Source organism: Ochlerotatus camptorhynchus, unplaced genomic scaffold (assembly GCF_037179485.1).
Source record: "Ochlerotatus camptorhynchus isolate MF236.1 unplaced genomic scaffold, CSIRO-AGI_Acam_v1.1 ptg000330l, whole genome shotgun sequence".
Taxonomy (NCBI): Eukaryota; Metazoa; Arthropoda; class Insecta; order Diptera; family Culicidae; genus Ochlerotatus; species Ochlerotatus camptorhynchus.
In genome coordinates this window covers 16,230,222-16,255,062 of record NW_027040818.1, presented here as the reverse complement: position 1 = coordinate 16,255,062, position 24,841 = coordinate 16,230,222, and the positions used below count along the sequence as shown (strand labels likewise).

The window sequence follows — 24,841 nt, the reverse complement described above, 5'->3', positions numbered from 1 at the left end:
ACTTTGAATACTTTTAAATTTTACTGAAAATTCCAGGGTTTGTCCGCAAGATTCTATCGATTGGCCTGTAATTTGTTTTAACTCTTAAAATACTTCCAAGTCTCAAAGCCTTGACAATTATGACTGCACCACTATTTAATAAAAATGATATTTTTTTTTCTAATCTGTGATCTTGGAAATTTTTTAAACTCTCACAACTTTAACTATTTTTTCTTCAAATCTTGCATCACAAAGATTGTTATTAATCCCAAATTTTGAAGAAAAGTTCTATTTTAAGACCCACATAAATTTCAAAGCCCCAGAATCTTGCGAATCTATCTTTTAAGTAAATAATCTTCCAGTGAATACACTTCTTCTTTATCCGATATCACTATCAATTTGCTCTATATATCATTTGTACCAAGTTCATTTTTCTGAATAATTTTTTTTTAAATTAAATATCTTATTTTTCAAAATTCACCTATTATATAACCTATTCATCCAGAAAGCATTTGGCCCAGTGACCTTAATCTCTGTCACTCAATAAATTCTAGGGTTTTGAAATCATAAGATGTATCGATCATAAAAAGTGATAGAATTCAATTTATCAAAGTATCTCGAAAGATCAATAAATTGTTTTGAATACATTAAGTGACTCATAGAGTTGAATTTTTCCTATAGCTTTAGAAAACTATACACTTTCTGTAATTTGGCTTTCATTTTTCCCACAAATAACCACTGAGAATTTACAGTTGGCCACGTTTTAAAAAATGCGTACAATTTCGTTTTTTGTTGAATATCAACAACCGGGAAATTTTTAAGATTTGAACCGGGAAAACCGGGAAAAAACCGGGAATTTCAAAATGAAAAGTCACTGGCAACCCTACCTATGCTTTTGCGAGTTTGAGTAAACGGTATGAGTTGGCCTCATTTGCCGTTAACTTTGTTTTTGATGGGAGGATTGACTGTACGCTATTTCTAAACAACCCCAATTTGAGTAGGATCTACTCATATCCTACACTACACTAAATTGAACAAACAAAGTTGGAACTGACAAGATGACAAATGAACAACTTCGTTCGGATTCAGGTCGATGTTTTCCATTCGTCATGTTGTTCGTCTAAACTTTGTTTACCTACACACTAAGAAAAATTTATGTAAATCTAGGTGCTCAGAGATTGACATATACGAGCGTCAATTTTGACATAAATTTGGGCGCAAAATTCAGTTCAATCAAACGTATTTTTCGTCGAGTAACGAACTGTTCAATCTCGGAGCCCTTAATTTTACATGACATGTTTGTTTACGTTTTATCCTTTATGTCAAAGATGGATTCCGTCACGTGTTAAATTAGTTATTTTGAAGTGTGTAATTTGGAGTGTCCTACTTTTGACAAATATGAGTAGATCCTTCTCAAATTTGGGTTGCTTAGAAATAGCGTGTGTACCGAGTCGACCCCTCTTTTCACGCAAAGATTAACATTTTTCCTAAGGGATTTTGCAGTGGAGTGAAAGGATAAAAATGTTCCACGAAATTCGACATTTGCTTATGGCATTTTCCTATAGGAGTGAAGAGCTGCATATGAGTCATCGTCAACGCGAATGGTTCCACCAATACCAAAACAAAGTTATCAAATAAAGTTCGTAGGCCATAATTAGGAACACGTCTCAATATTATGTCCCTAAAGTTCGGTGAATAGTTACAAAGCACTAAAAGCGTGAAATCTTCTAAATTTGTAATAAGAATGAAAACTGTGATATTGATTGATTTGGCTAGCATGTTACAAAAAGGTAAGTCTATTCAATTCATGCAAATATCAGCTTTTTTGATGACCCCCGAAGCGTAGATTTTCGATAGTGCAATAATACAGCAAGATCATGGCGCCTAGAAATCGAAATTAACTTAAGTTTACTAAACTTTGTATTTGAAAAAGAGCAATACATGTTCAAAATTTGTCCCAATAATAGGCAATCAATTGGTATTAGATTAGAGGGATTAGAATTTTGCAGCCGATGTGGTACATATTAGTTTTTCATAATTTATTTTATTAAAGTACAAAGTTATTTGCTTGATAGGCCGAAGTGAGGGGCTAGGCTGACATTACATCCCGTAACCCTATTTCAATGGCACATCGTATACACGCAAGTTAATTCTAGAAATCCTTTAAAACGTCTTATAAGTTTAAACTTAAAAAATCTCTTCACACTCTATTATCAAGTACCTAAGGCCATCGTCATCATCCTTGTCACAACGTCAAGCTGCACTCTGAAACATCCACCATTCTCAGTCCACCACCCTCATACATATTGAAATAGTGCGACTAAAGCGATTCCTATCCTCTACTTCAACTTCCACAAAGGCTCTCGTAAATAATCAGTCAAGAAAGCATGGCAAAGCGAGAAGGTAAACTCCGGTTCCTCACTCTCGGTTCGTCTTGAGAAACACGGTTACCTACTTACCCGTGCTTGTTTTATGCTTCCTGGCACTATTGAAAAAATTTAGATCTTAAACTGTAAATTTTTAAACACGTTTATTTGACAACTTGCGGCTGACTTTCATCGCTTGAAAAAGGGATAATTTTCCACCTTAAAAATACGCTCAAATTTCCCAGCGTGTCATCATTTACCCAACAAAAATAACAAGCCATATCTAAGAACATTTCCTGTAGCAAGGTCCCTGTCCTCGCCGGAACAGCACACCGAATTCCACGGGATATCCCGTCGCTGTTTCTCAATGAAGTGATGAAAAGTTCTTTTCGTCCTGCCTGCTATCATTCTAAGAAAAGAAAGTGAAGCCCTGTGAGGAGCCAGGGGGAATCTGCTTTGCATAAAATTGCGGAAAATATCGACAAAGTTTTCACTTCCTTTTACTCATCTTTATAGCTTATTTTTTTTTTCGCTCATGTTGTCACGCTGTCACGCTGCTTGCTGCGATTTGCAGCAAAGCGAGAGAAGACTTCTCAATGTGTGCGAAACAGGATACTCTGCTATTAGCGTGTTGAATGCAGAAATCCGGCTTATGCTAGTTTCCTTTTCTCATTCTTGCGATGCAAAGCAGTGGAACAGATATCCCGTTTTTTCATTGAATTTTGCTTCAATGCTTCGGTAGATGGAAAGTTAATTTAAGCAAAAGGTTTACTTACCCTGGCTGAAGAAGATGTTATCCAAGATGTTATCCGCGCCAGTTCAGCATTTCACCAAAATAAACTTTTTCCAACTCTTCTCGCACAACTTTTTCCACAGGCCACAGGCTATTTACCGGTTCATTACGACCTTCATCATTCAGGTGGTACCGTTTTATTCACTTCGCTCACTTGATTTTCCACGAAACGCAACCACCGACAATGGGATCCTTTGCTCCGAAAACTCCAGGAACAATATTCCTCCTGTGTTCTTTTTACCAAACAACCCCGGCAAGCTCACAAATTTTCACCTTTTATCGGCAGACCTTTTCCGCCGTCAGTTATTCAGTTACGCACTTTTGTTATTAATATTTGCACACCATTTCCTCCACCGCCACTGTGACGGAAGGTACCGCTCCGTCAGGCCCAGAAGAATCTGTTGGGGGGAAAACATAAAAATAATAATTATTATTACAAGTCAGTTAGTTTCCGACGCCATTCTGTACGGCCTCCTGCGCCCAGCGCCTGCAGGGTTGTTTGTTTTCCCCACCCTACGCTCACTCCCGCACCCATCGTTCAAACAGTAAACACTGACAGTAAACAGGCGATGTCTTATCTCCCAATGGGGACACGCAATCGTCGAGTTCCATATTTCAACTGTCACAGTTGCTTTCCCCAAAAACGGGGGGGAGGGGGGGGGGTTTTGTCGTGAGATTTTTTTTTGGGAATTTTCCATGGAAACCACTTGCAATTGAAATTTAAACTTAAATATAAATATAGGGGAGAACAGCCCATAATGTACCCCTGGGGTAAAATTTCTATTTGTAGAAAAACAGCGATAAGATGCCGGGTAACGGACTGTACTTGTTTCGATCTCAAATAAATTCTGATCATGAAATATATGATTGATATTTACTGATTCTTAAAAAAAAAACAAATTATTTTGTGAAAAACACGACAAAGTTGTTAGTCATCAACTACAAAAGAATAGAACGAATTCAACGGTTTTTCTGAGGCATAACACCTCTGATCACGCCTTCCTTCGGTAGGGAAGTAAAGCCGTTGGTCCCCGGTCCTTGAGTTGATGGGTAGGGTCCAGGTGTGGGAACTACCTCCCTGGAGTCAGTAGCATTGATACTTAGTATAGAAAATAAGATCAACGGCAAAACAATCAAGCAAAAAATCATCGTTTTGGAGCTCTTCAATCTTCGTAGAAAATATTGTAATGAACCGAGTAATGAACCATACTCAATTACTTTCTCCTTGATGTTAACTTTCATACGCAATTGGGTTTTTTAATTTTGAAAAATACATCGGTTTTTATATATAATATGAAACAGCTTCGCTTTCTGAGCACAGCGATATTTTGACGTAGAACTACCAACAATCAATACGAAACTAACGATTTTAAATTGGCTCACTACTTGACTAGCCTATTGGTCCCAAGCAAACGATTAACGTACCCCATTCTAGTCGAAATTCTAGTACTACGCAATGTTTGTTTTGATTCGCTATGAAAGTTTGACAGATAAAATGAGGGGTTATTGGTTTTTCCTATGTTTCGAGGGGTGAATCGATTAGCTTGGGACCGAAGAGAGTACCAGAGCTGAGCCAAAAAGTTGAGCACGTTATTTCGGGACCTTCTAGTCTTAGAGTTACCTCTATGGAACTACGTCTTTGTCGACTATACTGGGGTGCAAATAAAAAAAAGTGTGGCGAAATAGTGTTAGGTTTGAACGCTTGTAACTTTGACATTTATAGATGAAAATAAAATTCTAATACACCATTCGATAGGATATTACATTACAAATCTGCTGGAATAATTTACCATCAAAAAACATTTGGTTTTTTCCAAACCCAGTCGTCATAATCGAGTTCCACTTGGTTGCACATCGTTCTGCGTGAACCTGATAAGATATAAAACAGCGCTGCTGTCGTACCTCTACTCATCAGATTTTCTTTGCTCGACTGTTCAGTTGTTCAGTCCGTATTTTTCGCTCGAGATCTCGGTTCGATTTTGTTTCGTGTTGGGCTGTCGCGTTGCGCCGTGGAAGTGTCGTCACCTTCTCGCGTTCTGGCAAGTTTACTTGAACTTGCAAATACGAATCAAATGGTGCGTTAACGTGCCAATGAGACAGCAGCGGGCCCTTCAACGAAGGTGCTAATCAAGCCCAGCGCGCCGCAGGATGACGCCGGAAAACGAGTACTGCAAGCCAACCAGTGCAGTACTCCCGGAAGAAAATGGCGATGGTGACGTTGCTCCCATTGCAAGAAAAGAGCAAATTCGAACCGGTGAAGGATGTTGCCAAGCTAGGTGCCGAACTGGCAAAACACAAGCTGCTGCCTCGCTTCAAGCAAGCATCGGTACCAAAATCATGTGCTCCAGCCTGAAGGAGTACAAACAAATAGGATGTTTCCTGAAGGAAAACAACATGGACTTCTTCACGCATGATCTGCCATCGAGCAAGCCACTGAAGGCGGTTTTGCGTGCATTACCGTCGTTCGAGGCGGCTGCGGTGAAGTCCGAGCTAGAGCGGTTTGGGCTCCAACCTGAGGCCGTGTTCCAGATGAACCAGCGTTCCATCAACAATACCAGCTTCCGTGACCAGTTGTTCCTGGTGCACTTCACGAAGGGATCCACCAGTCTTGCGGCTCTGAGATCCAAAATCCGGGACCTGTTTCAGGTCATCACCAGTTGGGAGCATTACAAACCCCAACATCGTGATGTAACGCTGTGTATGAAATGCCTTTCATATGGCCATGGCACCAAAAACTGCCACATGAAGACAAACTGCGGCAAGTGTGCTGGAACTCATTCAACTGCGTCCTGTGAGCAAGTTGATGACATAAAGCCAATGTGTGTCAACTGCGGTGGAAACCACCAAGCCTCCAATCGCGGATGTCCCAAGCGAGTGGAGTTCATTAATATCCGTCGGAAGGCTACAATCAACAACCAGGTCGATCGCCTCCGTAATCATCGTTCGCCTCCTGTACTCACGGAAGTCCAGTACCCAGCTCTCCAGCCCCGTCGACATGTTCCGAACCTAGCCTCGCTTCCGCTCAACAACCAACAAGCCAACCTTGCGAGTATCCAAATGGTTCCCAACAGTCGGACAGTTCATCATCGTCTCGCTGCTGCTGCGGCCCAGCCAATTCCAGGTTCATCCACCTCCCCTGGTTTATCATACGCTGGTGCTGTCTCAGGTGAACCTGTCGACGATTCTCCGTTCACCTCGGAGGAACTTGTGACGCTCGTGGCCGAAGTCATCATCATCATCATGCGCACCTGCAAGATTCGATTTGAACAGCTACATGCTGCCCTGTCCCTTGTCACTAAGTATGGACCGTGAAGCCATCAAGATCGTAAATTGGAATGCTTGCTCCTTGAAGAGCAAAAACATCGAGTTTGTTGACTTTCTCAACGAACGGTACATCGACATAGCCGTCATCACCGAGACTCACTTGAAGCCCGAGCTGAACGTATTCCTTCCCGACTTTCGGCTCGTAAGGCTTGACCGCACCAGCTCCGGGGGAGGGGAGTGGCCATCGCTGCGAGACGGAACATCAGCTGCCGGCTTCTACCAAGCTTCCAGCTGAAAATTATCGAAGCCATCGGCATTGAGGTGAGCACATCGCTTGGTCCAATCACCATCCTCGCGGTCTACTGCCCCAAGCAAGCCAACATTAGGGACGGCTCGGCCGCAGACAGAAGAGACATCATCAAGCTAACGCGACGGCGGCAAAATTTCGTCATCGCTGGCGACCTGAACACCAAGCATCAAGCCTGGGGCAATAAAGGGTGAACACGAAATTATTGCGACACCGAAAATGTCATGCCAATTTTCTTATAATATTTAGAATCAAACCAAAATTTTAGGGTAGTTTCATACATATATTTACTTCAAAAATCAAAAGAAAAGTTAATCGATGTAGCCTTGAGTGTAAAATTGAACGCATTTTCGCTTGATGCCCTCGATCAAAGTCTTTACAGTGTCATCCGGTACCAGTTTCTCAGTTTTTTTTTCCATTTTCTTAACATGTCCTTCTCGTCTTTGACTGTCTTCTTGCTCTTCCGAAGTTCCCGCTTCATTATTGCCCAGTACTGCTCCACCGGGCGCAGCTCCGGACAGTTTGGCGGATGTCCTTTGGAACAAAATGGACAGAATAGGCCTCATACCACTCCAGGACACTTTCAAATCTGGCCAAAATAACGGAGCTTCGTCGTGCTGCTGCAAGAACGGCAAAAGGCGCTTCTCGAGGCATTCAGATTTGTAGATCTCGCCATTTACTGTGCCCTTTGTCACGAAAGGCTCACTCCTCAGTCCGCAAGAGCAGATGGCCTGCCAAATGAGATATTTGAAGGCGAACTTCGACATTTTCTTCTTCTTAAATTTGTCGTCCACATCGAACTTGCTCTTGCCGGTGAAAAACTCCAACCCCGGAATTTGCTTAAAATCGGCTTTTATATACGTTTCGTCGTCCATCACACAGCAGCCATATTTTGTCAGCATCTTCTCGTAGAGCTTCCGTGCCCGAGTTTTAGCCGTCGATTGTTGCCGCTCATCGCGGTTTGGGAAGTTCTGTACCTTGTATGTATGTAGTCCAGCTCTCTTCTTTGCATTCTGGACGTAGCTCTGCGACATGCCGATCTTTTTAGCCAAATCACGGCTTGAGACGTTGGGATTTGCTTTAATCATCCGCTTCACCTTTCCCTCCGTCTTTTTTTCTCCGGTCCCGGTTTTCTTCCAGCTCCTTTGCCGTGGTCCAACGTCAACCGCTCCTGGAACCGCTTCAACACTCTGGAGACGGTTGAATGGTGAATGTTCAACATTTTTCCCAACTGCCGGTGCGACAGGTCAGGAAATTCCAGGTGTTTGGAAAGAATTTGTTCTCTCAACTCGCGTTGGTTCACCTCCATTTTCGTTGAATCGAAAAACACGACTTCGAGTTTGACAGCATGTACACAATACACATCAATGAGAAAGTGTGCAAAATTTGGTTGATTTTTACCCAATGGTAAAAAAGTTATGCCCTGTTGAATGTGTCGCAATAATTTCGTGTTCGCCCTTTAGTCGGCGAAATCAGAACGGCACAATATTATACAACGATCTGCAGCAAGCCCACTACAACATTCTGTGTCCGGACACTCCCACTCGGTTGAGTCGATCCGGAGCTCATGCCACCATCGACATCTTCAGCAGCAACATTAGTGATAACATCTCCTCGGCCAATAGGTTTCAAGTTTCCCGGCGAAATTACCATCGTGTCAACTGGCAGCAGTATCAGCGCTGTGTGGACACATCAATCGATTACGACGTCTTACCGGAGTCGTACGAAGAAGTCGATCACTGTCTGCAAGCCATCGAAGAGGCGATATCCCGTGCCAGGGAGCAACACGTACCAGCATCCAGACAGGTGAATCATACTCTGAACCTTGACAGCCCAACCAAAGATCTTATCAGGCTCCGTAACATCATTCGTAGGCAGTTCCAGCGTTCTGGGTTTGAAGACCAATGTCAATAGGCTAATCAAAATTATCCAGGCCAGGATGGTGGAACTCAGAAATAACGACTTTACCAACAAAATTCGCTCTCTCCCAGATTGTGCAAAACCATCTTGGAAGACGACCAAAATTTTGAAAAGTAGGTCGAGACCGATCCCTCCGCTTTCCTCTGTTGACCAGAACTTAGACCCATCCCTACTCATAACCCCGGTTGAAAAGGCCAATGCTCTTGGTCAACATTTGGTGATTTCACATAATCTTGGCCAAACCATGGTGAGCCCCCATGGGCCTGCCGTACTGGAGGCAATGTCTAGAGTCGCTGACACCCCCGTAGTAGTGCATGATCATAGTAGAATATCGGCTGATGAGGTGATAGCAGCTATTAGAAGTACTAAAAACATGAAGGCTGCGGGTATGGATGGTGTAGTCAACCTCGAGTCGAAAAACTTGACTATTGACTTCTTCAACCATCTTACCGTTATCTTCAACAAATGTTTGGAGCTTGGCTACTTCCCTGCATGCTGGAAGTTGGCCAAAGTGATTCCAATACACAAGCCTGGCAAAGATCATACAAGTGCTAAAAGCTATCGCCCCATCAGCCTCTTGTCCTCCATCTCGAAGCTATTCGAAAAATTGATACTCAGCCGTCTGCTGGTGTTTTCAAATGATAATAACATCTTTCTCAAAGAGCAATTCGGGTTTAGGAAAGGCCACTCTACCATCCACCAACTCGCACGGGTTACTAACATCATCAAGCGGAACAAGTCCGTTTCCAATACATCTGCCATGGCACTGTTGGACGTCGAGAAGGCGTTCGACAATGTCTGGCATGATGGTCTAGTGTACAAGCTGCATCGATACAACTTTCCGATCTACCTCGTGAAGATCATCAAAAACTACTTGTCGGGCAGATCATTCCAGGTCTACTTGAACAATGTCCCCTCTGATACGTTCAACGTTGATGCAGGGGTCCCTCAGGGCAGCCTGCTTGGGCCTATCCTATTCAACGTTTTCACGTCAGACGTTCCTCCCCTGCCGGGTGGTGGTATCCTGTCTATGTTCGCAGATGACACCTCCATCATCTATAAGGGTCGAGTGATCCGTGCTCTGACGAGTAAACTACAATCAGGCCTGGATGTTTTGTCCGACTATTTTAAGATCTGGAAGAGATTTGTATCAACGCAGCTAAAACACAAACCATTCTGTTTCCACACTCGAATTCACCTCGGCTTGTTCCGCCTGCTAACGTCAAGATCCATCTTGATAGCACTCCCATTGAATGGTCGAGTGAAGTAGTCTACCTTGGTCTCACCCTCGATAGCAAATTGCTATTCCGATCCCATGGGACAAGACATCCACCAAGTGTAACATCTTGATCAGGTCGCTCTACCCTCTGATAAACAGGAAGTCCACCCTGTCACTCAAAAACAAGCTTGCTGTCCACAAGCAAATCATTCTGCCGGCTATTGAGTATGGTATGCCAATCTTGGAGAGTTGTGCTAAGTGCCACCACTTAAAGCTTTAGAGGATCCAAAACAAGATCCTCAGAATGATCCTTAACAGTCCACCGCGAACTCGTAATTCTGAGATTCATCACCTGGCCGGTCTTCAAACACTCGAGGAGCGAAAGACTTCCACGCTGGAAAGGTTCAGAGTCGCCTGTCTGCGATCAAACCACCAGATCATTCGTGATTTGGCAACCTAGTTAGGTGCTCAAGTAGGTAGGTTATCAAATTTTTAAATTCAAACCAAAACAATCCCACAAAGGGTATCCTGTAAATTAGCGCTAAACGCAATCATCACATTAGAATAACCAATTAACTAGAACAAAGATGAAGAGCCAAAGGCTAACCAATTGAAATGTTAAACCAAATGTTGAAACATGAAAACCCAGAAAATAAACGTAAACTTTACACTACTGCCTCTACTCATTACCGCTTCGGACCGCGTGGCACTTGGTCTTGCTGCAAGCAGGAGTAAAGGCACAAACGCAATGTGGACGGAAGCGGAACGGAAACGGAAAGTTTGACAGTTGTCACAAATGACATTAAGAAGCCTAACCGATGTCGATTTGGTTCTAATTTGTTTTCAATCCGACAAGTATGGTTACTCAGATCGGGCTTTTCCACTGCCGCTGCCGTTCCGTTTCCGCTGTCATTGCGCTTGGGCCTTAAGTCAGCGGATAAAGGTAGATCACGGCGAAAGCAAACTTTAGTAATTTTTCACGATTCTAAACATTGAACAAACTCCTTTTGATCTATGACTGAACTCAATGAAGATTTAGGTAAATCCATACTAAGACCATAATAAATATTCGAATAATTATTCATTACGTCTATGTGATAAAGATGACTCACGGTGGTTCATAATCATCGAAACCATAAATTAAATTTAAAAATAAAACCGTTCGTTTTTGGCAACACTAAATTTTCGGGCTTATTGTCAAAATACAGATTTGTTTTACAGATTTTAGTCAACCAGATGCAGATTAAAAAGATTTGCGATGAAAATACAGATTGAAAATTAATAAAATGTGGCATCACTGCAAGCAGGAGCAAGTCAGCGGATAAAGGCGTGATCACCTTCTCACAACCAGCGATAGGCTGGAATGAAACTTGGTTCCCGTTTAACTAAAACGAAATGCGGAAAGTTATATATGCAAAACACCAGATAAAGTATAATAGTCAATTTTGCGTGGTTCTACATCATACTGCGGTTCTGTCTAGGACACAACACTTTAATTTTTTTCGAACCCACACACTTTCGTCTCGATTTTTAAATCAAGATTTAAATCAAAATAATAACTCCACTGTTTGACACTAAACTGACAGCTCGCTCCCATACAAAGTGACACCGAGGGGCGCTAATAAGGTGATTTTTGCAAATGTAATCGTACTTATTTAAAATAGTTCCAGTGTACCAAAGTTGATGAAATTTTGGGTTTGGGTTCCATTTTTAATGCAGATTACGAATAGGCATTTACCTCAATACCCTTAAAGAACCCAATCGACGATTTTGCTTAAACGGTGCGTTTTGCACCATTCTACCCTATCTAAACCCCGTTCGACCGTGACGAGCTCAGCCACCCAAGCAAGCAGCAGCGTTGAAAGTTGTGGCAGTCAAGAGGAAACGAAAAAAAATATATATATACAAAAATACCCCTCGTCGTCGCTACCGCCACCTCGTACATTTGTCGCTTTCGACAATTACGCGCATATTTATTCTTCATAATTTTATTTGCGGGTAAATTTCCAAATATTACGAACCGGGTCGTGTTCCGGATTGTACCAACCGTTCGGGTCTTTCTTTCTCGCTTAGAGCTGAGATTGTATCCTGTTTTTATTTATAGCAACATTGAGCGAAATATATTGCAGCTGTAGGGCAAATTGGATTACAACGTGCTTTAATTTAACTTTCAAGCGTGAATTTACATTTTCACATGGCGGGAGTCTGTCCGATGATTTTTTTTTTTAGTATATGACTCTCGTTAGGGGCTGTTCATTAACTACGTAGACCGTTTTGACGTAGACTACGTCTTACGGGAAGGTACTGGGGGTAAATCGAAAATCTAAAATTGCGACCGCCACGAAAAGGTGTAAGATTTTGAACGCGTATAACTTTGTCATTTATAGATTAAATTAAAATCCAACTACACCAATCGATAGGAAATACCTTTCGCGCAATAAACGCTTTTTCAATTTTTCTTAAAAAACTGTTTTTAAAAATGGACAAATAAAAAGTGATAATTTTATCACTGTTTTCATGAAATAAACGTTCTCCCCAAACCCAGTCCTCATAATCAAGTACAATTTGATGGCACATCGTGCTGCATGAATCACAAAAGCTATAATTCAGTGCTGCTAATGTGCCTCAACAACAGCAGCGGCAGCAGTGGCAGCAGTAGGAAGGCGGTTCCTGTCAAGCGCGCAGCGTTCGAGTTTTGCGGTATTCAGTACGAGGGGCTGTCGCGGCGAACAGGAGGGATTCATGGCTAATTGATATCCCGATCAACTATGAAATGTTGCATAACATTGGTGTAAAATTGTGCGTTTTGAAGTTGAATCGCTTAGGAAACCTTATTTCTGATCAATCTCATTACCATAGAAAAATTTCAAGAGTACAGATATCAGCTCTCGCAAAACATATAGCAAAGAAACTGGAACTTCATGTTTGTTGCAGTCCAGTACACAAGGAGTTTCAATTTCATGAGTGATGTTACAACCGTCCAAGATTTATGTTCTAGAAATCTTGAAGTGATAGGGAATATCAGCCATCATGGCGGTCATTGTTGGACGCTTCAATGAATCACCTGAAGAAAGCCTTACTCATATCTGATTGTAATTTAGGAACCAAATGAAATAGAATATGTATTCGCATTTTTATGAGGTCCTGAATTTAACCAAGTTTTGCTAAGTAGGAAATCCAAAATATGTACATAGGACCGAAATCATAGGTTACTTCTACTGTATTTTAAATCAATATCTAGAAAAACGCACGAGAATTTCACTACACAGCTTAACGTAGTCTACGTAAACCATGCGGTCGTGTCTTGTACACAACCCCACCAATTTTTTGTGATCTTTGGGATGGTTTCATCTGCATTTCTCTATTGGCAATCGTATTCATATGTTTTATCAACTTTATTGTATTTTGTCACAACACATAACTTTTATTTGGATGTTTAGTAGAATTGCATAGAATTTTTTTTATTTCTGATATTACGCTAGTCAAATGTCAAAATATCCAGTTGACTGTTCCACTCACAAACTGTAATCAATCAGCTTGTGGGTTGTTAAAAGGGCTTGTTTACCGATTCGACAAATATAAAAAAAATTCATAGTACCTGTCACCATGTGATATGGTTAATCAAACAATAAGAATGAAAAACTAACATCCCTTCTAACCAGCAATCAGAAATCAGAACATCTGAGCATCAGAAGTCCGTTCAAAATTAACGAGGATAATAAAACCCACATCGATCGGAGGAAATTCTTCCCACAATAGGAAGAATGACTAGGACGCCGTCATCCGGTCGGCATCGACTTGCACTGGTGTGGCCACCATTTGAAAAGTAACCGGCCCTTTTCAGGGCCACCAATTCAAAAAACGGAAAGTGTTAAGAACTAAATGATCAACATATTTGTTCAGTCCACTAGCGGTCCTTCGTCAAGCTGACTTTTTGGTCACCTCTTTAAAAACACTATTTTTTCGTTATTAACCGTTTCCAGCGCTGTAATAAAGAAAACCAACTAATAAAGTCCTAATAAAAAAAATAATAATTTTGAGATAGAATGGGATCGAGAGTTGAGCATCTTTGCCCTTAGTTATCTTTGCTGTAAATCAGTGTTTGATTCAAACAAAGCCTACTTTCATTGGCCAAGAATATAATGCTCCCATTATAACGAAATTAGCCTTAAATGATGACACATGCATAACATTGTGATTGAACGTGGATGTTTTTCGTCGGTATTGTTGGTCGTGCGATATCAAATTGTTTCCAAATTCATCAGTACTAAAAATTAAAACAGTGGTAACGCTTTATGATGCTACTGCAGTTGTAAGTTTCAGTGAATTTTTAGGTCAAGCTTCCATCGATTGCAATTGACTATTTTGTATCATTCACAGACTATTGTCCATGTTTTTGGCTGCAGTGACTTCGACGGTCATAGTGGAGTCAGTTTACGACAATACATATATAATTCAAAACATGAAATTTAGCAACACGTCTCGTTTGAAAATTCCTTCCAAAATTTCAAAATTGATATTTATCAATGTGACATTCATAATTCCAACCTGTCAACTAATCGGCAATGAAGTTAACGAGATCGAGTTGGAAAGGAGCACCTCTCAAACGTTCTGCCTAAATCCATCGGTTGAGCGAATTTCCATCATATATTGTAATATCTCCGAGATTGTCATCGCTAGTCAGATAGAAAATGAATCATTTAACATTTCTGACATACAAATTAGGAATAGCCCCATCACGTCTTTACCAAGAAACATCAGTACCCTTACGAAACTAAGCTTTCTACAAATCTATAGTGCTAATCTTCAGAGAGTGAACTTGAGTGCCCTAAATGATCTGAATAATCTCTTTGTTATCGACATGAAGAGCAGCAATATTTCCGAGGTGTTTGCAGATGGACCAGTCGGATTATCATCGGTTGAATCTATTTATTTTCAAAACAATTCAATCAACTGTATTGACATGCACCGTTGGAACATGCCAAAATTGAGATATCTTTATTTGTCACAAAACCAACTGAGTGAATTTCCTCCGTTGAACCGATTCCCTAATCTAACAGTGGTTGCGATGATGGATAATTTCATCAATACTGCGAACATGAGGCAGGTGTCCGGTTTGGAAAATCTTTTTAGACTAGATCTGTCCAATAACCGTATCCTCCATCTGGACGCATCGGAACCTATCCATCTGCCAGCTCTGCATACATTCAATCTTGCTAGGAATTTCTTGCAAAATCTGAACCTATCTGCATGGAATGTTCCAAGCCTCTACAGTTTACATCTTGAAGACAATCTGCTGCATGGAATCGATGGGATCGAATCGGTCGCTGACAGTGTCATGGAAATCTATCTCTCCGGTAACCTGTGGAGTTGCCTTTGGCTGAAAAATGTTACGATCCAGTTGAGGGCCAGTTGGAGAGATGACTGTATTCGCGGCTGAGAGACGATCCATGGTGCAGAAATAGGTCACTGCATGGAATCAACACGATTGAACTATCTTCATATACAATTGTGAACATTTAGTCCGGTAGCTGTAATTATCTCATACATAATCGAAACAATGATTGCATCGTGCAGCGACCTATACGGATGACGGGTCATCAATATTTGAAAATCAAAGTCGTTTTCGTTTTTGCGGTGTTGCTCTAGAGCTAAGAGAAGAGATGACAATACGGGGGCGAAAATGAACCACTTTTCTGTCAAACGTGAACCAGCTCCTGATTGGCTGATTTCATGTGCGTAAGATAGAGATGGGGCCTCCCTTAGCTCAGTCGGCAAAGGCGCAGCTACAAAGCAAGACCATGCTGGAGGTGGCTGGGTTCAATTCCCGGTCCGGTCTAGGAATTTTTCGGGTTGGAAAATTTCTCGACTTCCCTGGGCATAGAAGTATGATTGGACTTGCCACACAATTATACCAATGCAAAAATGGTACAGGCATCGAAAGCTCTCAATTAATAACTGTGGAAGTGCATCTAGAACACTAAGTTGAGAGCACGCAATAAGCTAATATGCGATATGCAACAAGCTTGAAATGCGAAGAAAAAAAAAAAAGAAAGATAGAGGTAGAGATAGATAAAGATAGGGATAGAGATACAAAATAAAAGAGGAAGAAGCCAATTGTCACCTCTTCCTCTTAGCTCTAGAGTGGAAAGAAGAACGGTCAACAGTAAATTGAAAGCAAAACAAAAACCCAATTAATCCACCTACCGGTGACAAATGCCTTTCTCATGTATAATTAAATAGCTTCATTTCATACTCTGGCCACTATGGCTGGGGCACCCGGAACATGGCTTAGTGTTTAATAAATGGTGTAGAACTTAAGATTGATAAGTTAGAAGTTCAGGTTGGGTAAAATCATCTCTAAGATAGATTTATTCTTAATTGATAGGTGAGTGTTTTAGTAGAATAATTGTATTCCTTATTACGTTGTTCTTCCATTTAATTCTATTACTACTGTATCACATTTACCTTCACAGATGCACTGTTCACTTTCACTATCACTATGTATCGAGTCTATGACTAGACACTGAAAAAGTTTGCGTGTAAACGTAAGTAGTAAACGAAGCACGTATCTGTTATAGTTTATTCTTAAAATGATAGTAAAACTGGATAGTAGATTTAAAAGGAAAAGCAACGTAGTAAGGTTTACATTAATTGTTTGTGTGTGAGTTAATGGCGGATATTCATATATATATGAAGACTTTTAACTTTCAATTATCATCCCGCACACAGCACAGAAGATTGCAATTTGATGTAGTTAATTAATGTTGTTGCATCAAATGTTGATGGACAATATGTGTCAGAAAATGTTGGGACTTGATCATTTTTAATTTCAATCGTATTTAGTTTGTTTATAGTAATCTATTCACTTAAAGAATGTTAACAAAAAATGAACCTTGTACAATTTGCTATACTTAAATTTTAAATACAATACGAGACTACATTCGTATTCTTTCCATAGCTACAACACGTAAAAGTAAAATGTGTTGCGAAAATTGGAACACACCTAATCTTGCCTTTTTCTATATCAATTACACTAGCCGGAGCCGGTGGTGTAGTGGTAAGCGTGACTGCTTTCTCACCCCAATGGGTCTGGGTTCAATCCCAGCCGAGGTCGGTGGGAAATTGAGCCGTTGGTCCCGGCCCATATTTATGTGTTGAATGGGTGCAATATCCTACGCAGGTATGGTGGAAGCTGCCTTCCTGCACATTCGATTGCCGTCAATGGGATGGCAGTCGATGTCCGTCGGTCATTGGCAGTAGATTGCGGAACAGAGACCGACGTTAAATAAAGGAAAGAAGAAGATAAATCAATTACACTAGTTTACAACACATTTGAACTTTGTACGCTGGTGGTCATTTCCCATGTAAAATCGTATGCTGAATCCAAAAATGTAGTCAGAAAAAATCTCAGTAGGATAGTTTTCTAAAAACAGCTTAAAAATGAGATTTCATTCAAAAAAATTTGTTTTGTTATCTCCGGCTGTGATGACGTTATATCAATTATTTTAACGCCAAATTAAAGGTAAGAAAATTTGCTTTCGATCAACTAAACATCATTGTTCAGTTAAATTAATGTTATTGTTGGTACAATCCCTGCAAAAAAATTATTGACCTTGCTTAAAAACTTATATGAAATACAATTTTTCTGCAAAAAATAAACAAATTATTAATTTACATACAACAATCTAATCTAATTTGGCGTTAAAATTATTGATATAACTTTATAACAGGAGATATTTGTATTTTAGAAAACAAACTTTTTTAAGTGAAATATTGGCTTTGACTACATTTTTTGGTTTAGCACACGATTTTACATAAAGCAATAGCTTTGGAGTACGGCACGAAAAATGAGTAACCGGTCTACTAACAGCGAAAGCGAGGAATACTCGGATCGTTGGATTCTTAAATTCGCACGAAAAGTGTGTCCGGATTCCGTGCCGTCGCAGTTGATTCCTCGCGAATTCGGTAGACGAAATCAGTCAGCCTTTTTCAATGGTCGAACTTTCACTCGCTCTCCTTTCGTGTGGCAATTCTGCCTCGGGATCTGATAGAATCAAGTTCAACTTGCTGAAAAACCTTGCAGACGTCGCTAAGAGGCGCATGTTGAACTTGTACAATCAGTTCTTGGAGCTCAATATTGTTCCCGACGATTGGAGACGAGTGAGGGTGATAGCCATTAAAAAGCCTGATAAACCCGCGTCGGATCACAATTCGTATCGGCCCATCGCGATGCTGTCGTGCATTCGGAAATTGATGGAGAAAATGATCCTTTTTCGCCTCGACAAATGGGTTGAGACGAACCACCTTCTTTCAGATACTCAATTTGGTTTCCGTAGGGGTAAGGGAACGAACGACTGTCTCGCGTTGCTTTCCTCGGAAATTCAGTTGGCTTTTGCTAAGAAAGAGCAAATGGCTTCTGTGTTCTTGGATATCAAGGGGGCTTTTGATTCAGTATCCGTTAAAGTTCTTTCAGAGAAACTCCACGTTTGTGGATTGTCTCCATTAATGAATAATTTTTTGTACAATTTGCTGTCAGAAAAACATATGAGCTTTTCTCATGGAAACTCTACAGCTTTTCGATTTAGCTACATGGGTCTCCCCCAAGGCTCGTGTTTAAGCCGCCTTTTGTACGATTTCTACGTTAGAGAAATTGATGACTGTCTTAGTGACAATTGCACGTTGAGACAACTTGCAGATGATGGCGTAGTGTCTATCACAGGGCCAAAAGAGGTTGACCTGCAAGGACCCTTACAGGATACCTTGGACAATTTGTCTACTTGGACTATTCAGCTAGGTATCGAATTCTCCACGGAGAAAACTGAGTTGGTCGTTTTTTCTAGGATCCATAGGCCAGCACAACCGAAGCTTCAACTTTTGGGTAAACCGATCACTCATTCCATGTCTTTCAAATATCTCGGGGTCTGGTTCGATTCCAAATGCACCTGGAGATCCCACATTGAGTATCTGAGACGAAAATGCCAACTAAGGATCAATTTCCTTCGATCAATTACCGGAACGTGGTGGGGAGCCCATCCACAAGATCTTCTGACGTTGTACCGGACAACGATTTTATCGGTTCTAGAATATGGTAGTTTTTGTTTCCAGTCGGCAGCTAAAACGCACATCATCAAGCTGGAACGGATCCAGTATCGTTGTCTTCGTATCGCGTTAGGATGCATGCACTCGACTCATACGATGAGTCTCGAAGTGTTGGCGGGCATGTTGCCACTATCCGTCCGTTTTTCAGAGTTATCTCTGAGGCTCCTCACCCGTTGCGAAGTAATGAACCCACTGGTGATCGAAAATTTTGAGAAGCTTCTGGAGCTAAATCCTCAAACATGTTTTATGACTTTGTACTACCTATATTTAACACAGGATGTCAGCCCTTCAAGAAATATTCTCAATCGTATAGTCTTCTCCGGTTACGGCAATTCAGTGAATTTTGACACAGGAAATCCGTGGAATTCCAGAGCATCATCGTCCTATGATTGCTCCGTCATTATACTCTGCAAAGTTTGGCCATGTTGATTCTGCAAGAACTTTTTTCACAGATGGATCTCTAATAGAGGAGTCCGCTGGTTTTGGTGTATTTAATGAATTTCATAGCGCCTCTCGAAAACTTGAAGCTCCTTGTTCTGTATATGTGGCTGAACTGGTAGCAATTCACTATTGCTTCCCTTCTTCCAGACTGTAGACTCTAAACTTTAAGCGGGGAGCTTCGAATATCAGACTTCTGAACGCGGTGTTAGACGGAATATAACTCATTCTTTTATTTACTCTTTCTAGGTACAAAGTATTTTCACATCAGGTATCATACTGTCAAGATGTATATTAAAGGTGCTACTATTCCACATTGGTGTACACCAGGAAAATATTAAATGCTCGATACTACACAGACCACTACTTTATTTTTTCGGATAGTCTCAGTTCTGTCGAGGCTATCCGTTCGAGGCTTGAAAATACGAGAGCTGCTTAGTGCTTTATCCGTGCGCTCTTTCATCATCACCTTCGCGTGGGTCCCTTCACATTGCTCAATTTTGGACAATGAGAAAGCGGATTCACTTGCGAAGGTGGGCGCTATGGAAGGCGACATTTATGATCGACAAATCGCCTATAGTGAATTTTTCTCTATTTATCGTCAGCAGTCGCTCGTTAGCAGAAACTCATATATGTTTACTTTAAGGATATTAACCTTAGATTGTAAGTTTGATTAACCTTGTGTTTAGTTTGTATTTTGTACGTGTGGGATTTTTTTTTCAATGTTTGTTTTCAAGATGAATAGAAATAATTTCATGCTTTAGGATTAATTAAATAGTTGTATCGTAAACCACATTTCAAACCTCCTTCTTCCCTTTTCCCATCCAAAAAATTGTAAATCTCCACTAACCTCGAGACAACCGCGAGTACTCGGTCCAGTTCTTTTAACTTTAAATTTAAGACAGTAATAATGTATAACGCAAAGAATAAATCGGCTCTGTAAAGTTTATTCGATTGAGCCTGTACAAATAAAGTAATTATAAAAAAAAAACAACGTCACCCTAACATCAAACTGTTCAAGGCAAGTAAGAGAGCTAGGAGGATCATACCTTATCCAGTTCTCTGGCTGTACCAACAAGTTGAACGACGAGGAATACACCAACAACAACACCGACGTATTACAGAAAACTTATCTTCCAAGGACGGGACTAACGGTAACTCCTTCAAAAATCATAAACAAGATGCCTTTACAGTACTTACAGGAAATCAATCTGGAGCACCGGAGTCATATAGAGCATCTGAATATGACTACGGACAACATACACTGGCAACTACATCTGGTTAGCTGGTTCTCATTTGGAACATTATCGACCCTAATACTAGTGCTCCTAGCAGTATTAGTTACAAAGACAGTTCTTTCATTCTTACCATGCAAATCGACGCCCTTCTGGATACCAAGACGAACCAACACGGGAACCATCAACACGGAGAGATCTACAGGACCAGGGACTTCAGGACTAACGCAGGACAACGACACACACCACCACATCAGGCAACCAAGATTCATCCCGCAGAAGCCAAGGATCGTGAAAGTCGGGGACGACTTTCCAGTAGAGGGGGAATCGTCAGGAAAATACTGATAGGTGGATTGACCAATCAGCCAGTAAGGTTGGTTGGCGCAAAAACGTGGTGCATCACGCCACGTAGCTCCACCAATAGGAGACACACGAGGCTCTACCTCTTTTTCATCATAAATGTGTAACGTGTAAGATCGGTAATAAATAGTGTTAGCATTAAAAGTTCTTTTTAAAAAGTGAACTACGAAGAAAGATCCCTTAACTCAGATTTCAGATTATGAGTCGTTACCCATGAGTTCAGCTACCGGGATATGTACAATGTAGGTGCAGAATTCGATTTACGGATTGGATCCCAGATTAACACTTTGCTGTCGGGTGATTTTTTCAAATGGCACCTTGTTCTAGTCAACATTAGAACTAACTGGCGCTCCTAATAGGTCCAACTTTGGCATATCTATAATAATTTTAAACATGAATAAATATCTAAAAATTCACCTGGATGACGTGAACTTACCTCATCGAACAATTCGGCAGCCTAGAATTGTTAAAACTGATGACGACAACTCATTCAAACAAAGTAATGGCGAACTTATGATGCGATGAATTTTTTTCATCCAAAACGAAGTGCAATCCCAACACTTGATTATGAATACTTTCAAAGCATGGAAAACGAAACAACTCAAAATAGAGATAGAAAGCCCTCAAAACTAAGAACCCTCGCAAGACTAATGTGTTAGTACAATTAATGTAAATTTTAGTATTTTGTTTATACTTCAAGATTAAGTTGAATTTACTCATCAATAAGAACATAATTGTATCCAACAGTAGTCATAGAGGAGAACTTATTTTTAAGTACTTTATATCTCGATTTTGAGTTGTTTTGTTTCTCCGTGTAGTGTTTGGACTGGTGGTATAGAGATTGCTAAAGTATGATTGTGTCAGTGATTTGTTTTCATCGGGAAAATTTTCCGCTATGAAGTTTTTTTTTTCTCCCGATGAAAACATTTCGACAGTGAGCATGCATAAGGGCGAATACGCGATGATCGATTCTCTTCATCGATTTTCTCTTTGCATTGCTACAGCTAAGCGAAACAATTTTCTAGAATTTGTTCAATGCAGAGTAGTAACAGGTTGTATTGGCTATAAAAAGCAACAGCAAACGCACCGAGAAACGTTAAATCTAGCGAGTTATTAACAAAGGAGAAAATCGACGAAGAGAATCGATCATCACGTATAGGCCCTTATGCATGCTCACTGTCGATTTTATGTATACGTATACGTGACGTAGTGTGCGTACGATAAACTTCAGCAATCTCTATGACACAAAGAATGCACCTGAAACCGACGGAGAATCGCAAGTGCTGTGATCAATGTGATTGGTGAGGCAGAAGGAAACAAGTCAGCACTTTCATAATCACGACGTTCTTATGCATAATCTAGTGTGACGAAATGTTGGATCATGCGTAAGAACACCGTGAGAACGAAAGTGTCGACTACATTCCTTCTGCCGCACCTATAGTAACGCACACGGTTCCCGCGCTGACTGTTCCTTACTTTCTCACTCTATTCAAAATTTCCTTGGATGAGTGAGAAAACAGCTCCTCGTCAACGCGAGCGTGAACACGAGTTGCCAGATCATTGCACACAAAACCAACTTGAATTAATTCAAAACAAAAATACTAACGAACCTGGCGGTGAGGGGCGGAAGGTGGACTTTAATTCTATTACAGAGAACCAAATTATTGTAATTATTTTCTTCGGAGAAAGTCGTCTGTCACTTCGTTTGTGCTTGGGACCAATAGGCTAGTCAAGTAGTGAGCCAATTCAAAATCGTTAGTTTCCACCGGTTATCGTTACCCAATTCAGTCTCTTTAGTTAACGTGTCAGAAGTCCGTCCAGACAGATGACGGAGAGCTTTGTTGTCAAATTGAAATGAAAATAAAAAAATAACAAAGCGGACGGTGAATGCTATACGTGTGAGGTGATAAACCAACCGATTTTCTCTAATTAGAAGGATTATTGAGTAGTATATAATTATAGCTAGTATACAGATAAACAAATTAATAGTATTGCTGATGCAATTGGAGTAACTTGCCTTGTTGCTTAATCAAAATTATTTTATTAATTCCTATGCTAAAATTAGGTTAGGTTACGATCTACTCATACTCGCTTAAACTAGCTTATATATGTAGTAAGTAAACTTATTCTGGGACCACAGGATGACCTTCCGGAAGATACGGAAAATCTAGAAATGTGGTCGATTGAGGAAACTGGTCTTAAAGTCCTGCAGTTTTTTCCACAAACGAAGTCACAGACGACTAACTGGCGAAGAAATCAATTAAAATAATGTGGTTCGCTGTAATAGAATTTTCTTAGAAGCTTGTGCCATCAGCCACTAGATGGGCTAGTATTTTTGTTTTGATTTGAACATAGTTGATTTTGTGTGCAATATGATCTTTGACAGTGTGCAAAGAGTGTATATCATTTTGTCATTTTTTTATGCATTTCAGTTTAGAGTAGAGTGAAAGAGATAGAACCAAAACATTCTAGTACATTTAGTGTTGCCATGTGGTACAATCCACAAACGAAGTGACAGACGGAGCGGCTCGAAAGCTTTGGTGACTAACCTGCTATTGCAATTTTTCAGTGCACCACATGGCAACACCACTACTACTGGATTGTACCACATGGCAACACTACTACTAGATTGAACTAGCATTTTCACCAAATGTACTAGAATGTTTTGGTTCTATCTCTTTCACTCTACTGAAATGCATAAAAAAATGACAAAATGATACGCACTCTTTGCACACTGTCAAAGAATCATTGTACACAAAATCAACTTTGTTCAAATCAAAACTAAAAACCTAACCCATCTGGTGGATGATGGCACAAGCTTCCAAGAAAATTCTATTACAGTGAACCACATTATTTTAATGGATTTCTTCGCCAGTTAGTCGTATGTCACTTCGTTTGTGGTACAATCCATTAGTAGTGTTGCCATGTGGCACAATCCAGTAGTAGTGGTGTTGCCATGTGGTACACTGAAAAATTGCATTAGCAGGTGCGTCACCAACGTTTTCGAGCCGCTCCGTCTGTCACTTCGTTTGTGGTTTTTTCGAAAGCACTTATAGAAAGAATCATTAGAATGAATTCGGATTTCTGACTGGAAAATGGAGCCCGGGTCATGGGGTAAAGATACCGAACAACAGTGAAAGTGGTCAATTCATTAAACTGGGCCTAGATCTCTGCGGTTATTTCAAGAGCACTTATAGAAGACTCATTAGAATGAATTTGGACTTGTGATCGCAAAATGGACCCCGGGGCTACGGGATGACCTTCCGGAAGATCAGGGAAAAAAATGGTCCTACAAAGCACTTCTAGAACTCATTGGAACGAATTCAGACACTGGAATCTACTGGGTCAGCTTTCGAAAGGTCCTGAATAACAGCGAAAATGGTCAATTCATGGAACTGGGCCTAGAGAACTGTGTTTTTTTTTTCGTATTCTAGAAGACTAATTATAATGGATTCGGACTTGTGACCGTAACCTTCCAAATAATCCGGAACATTAGTAAAAGTGTTCGATTCATAATATTGGTCCTAGAGCTCAGCGGTTTTTTTAAGTACTTCTAGAAGACTCATTAGAATAAATTCGGACTCGTGACCGGAAAATGGACCCTGTGGGCCACGGGACGCCTTTCAGAAAATCCATGAAATCCATAAATTGGTCCAAGAGCTCTGTGGTTTCCTTGAACGCACTTATAGAAGACGCACTATAATTAATTCAGACTTGTTACCAAAAAGTGAACACTGGAGCCCGCTGGGTGTTCGTCCGGAACATCCGGAACAACCTTAAAAGTGTTCAATTCATAAAATGATTTCTGGAAGACTTATTAGAATGAAATTGGACCACGGAATAACTTTCCGAATGGTC

At 40.6% G+C, this 24,841-nt stretch overlaps 1 protein-coding gene across 1 annotated transcript in view; it reads right to left on the bottom strand.

Moving 5' to 3' along the window:
- Csgalnact (Chondroitin sulfate N-acetylgalactosaminyltransferase) overlaps positions 1-24,841 on the bottom strand; it is a 288,310-nt gene that overhangs the window by 155,562 nt on the left and 107,907 nt on the right. The window contains exon 2 of the mRNA XM_065230454.1: positions 3,122-3,536. The gene's annotated coding sequence lies outside the window, so the exon portion shown is untranslated. The remainder of the gene's footprint in view (positions 1-3,121; positions 3,537-24,841) is intronic.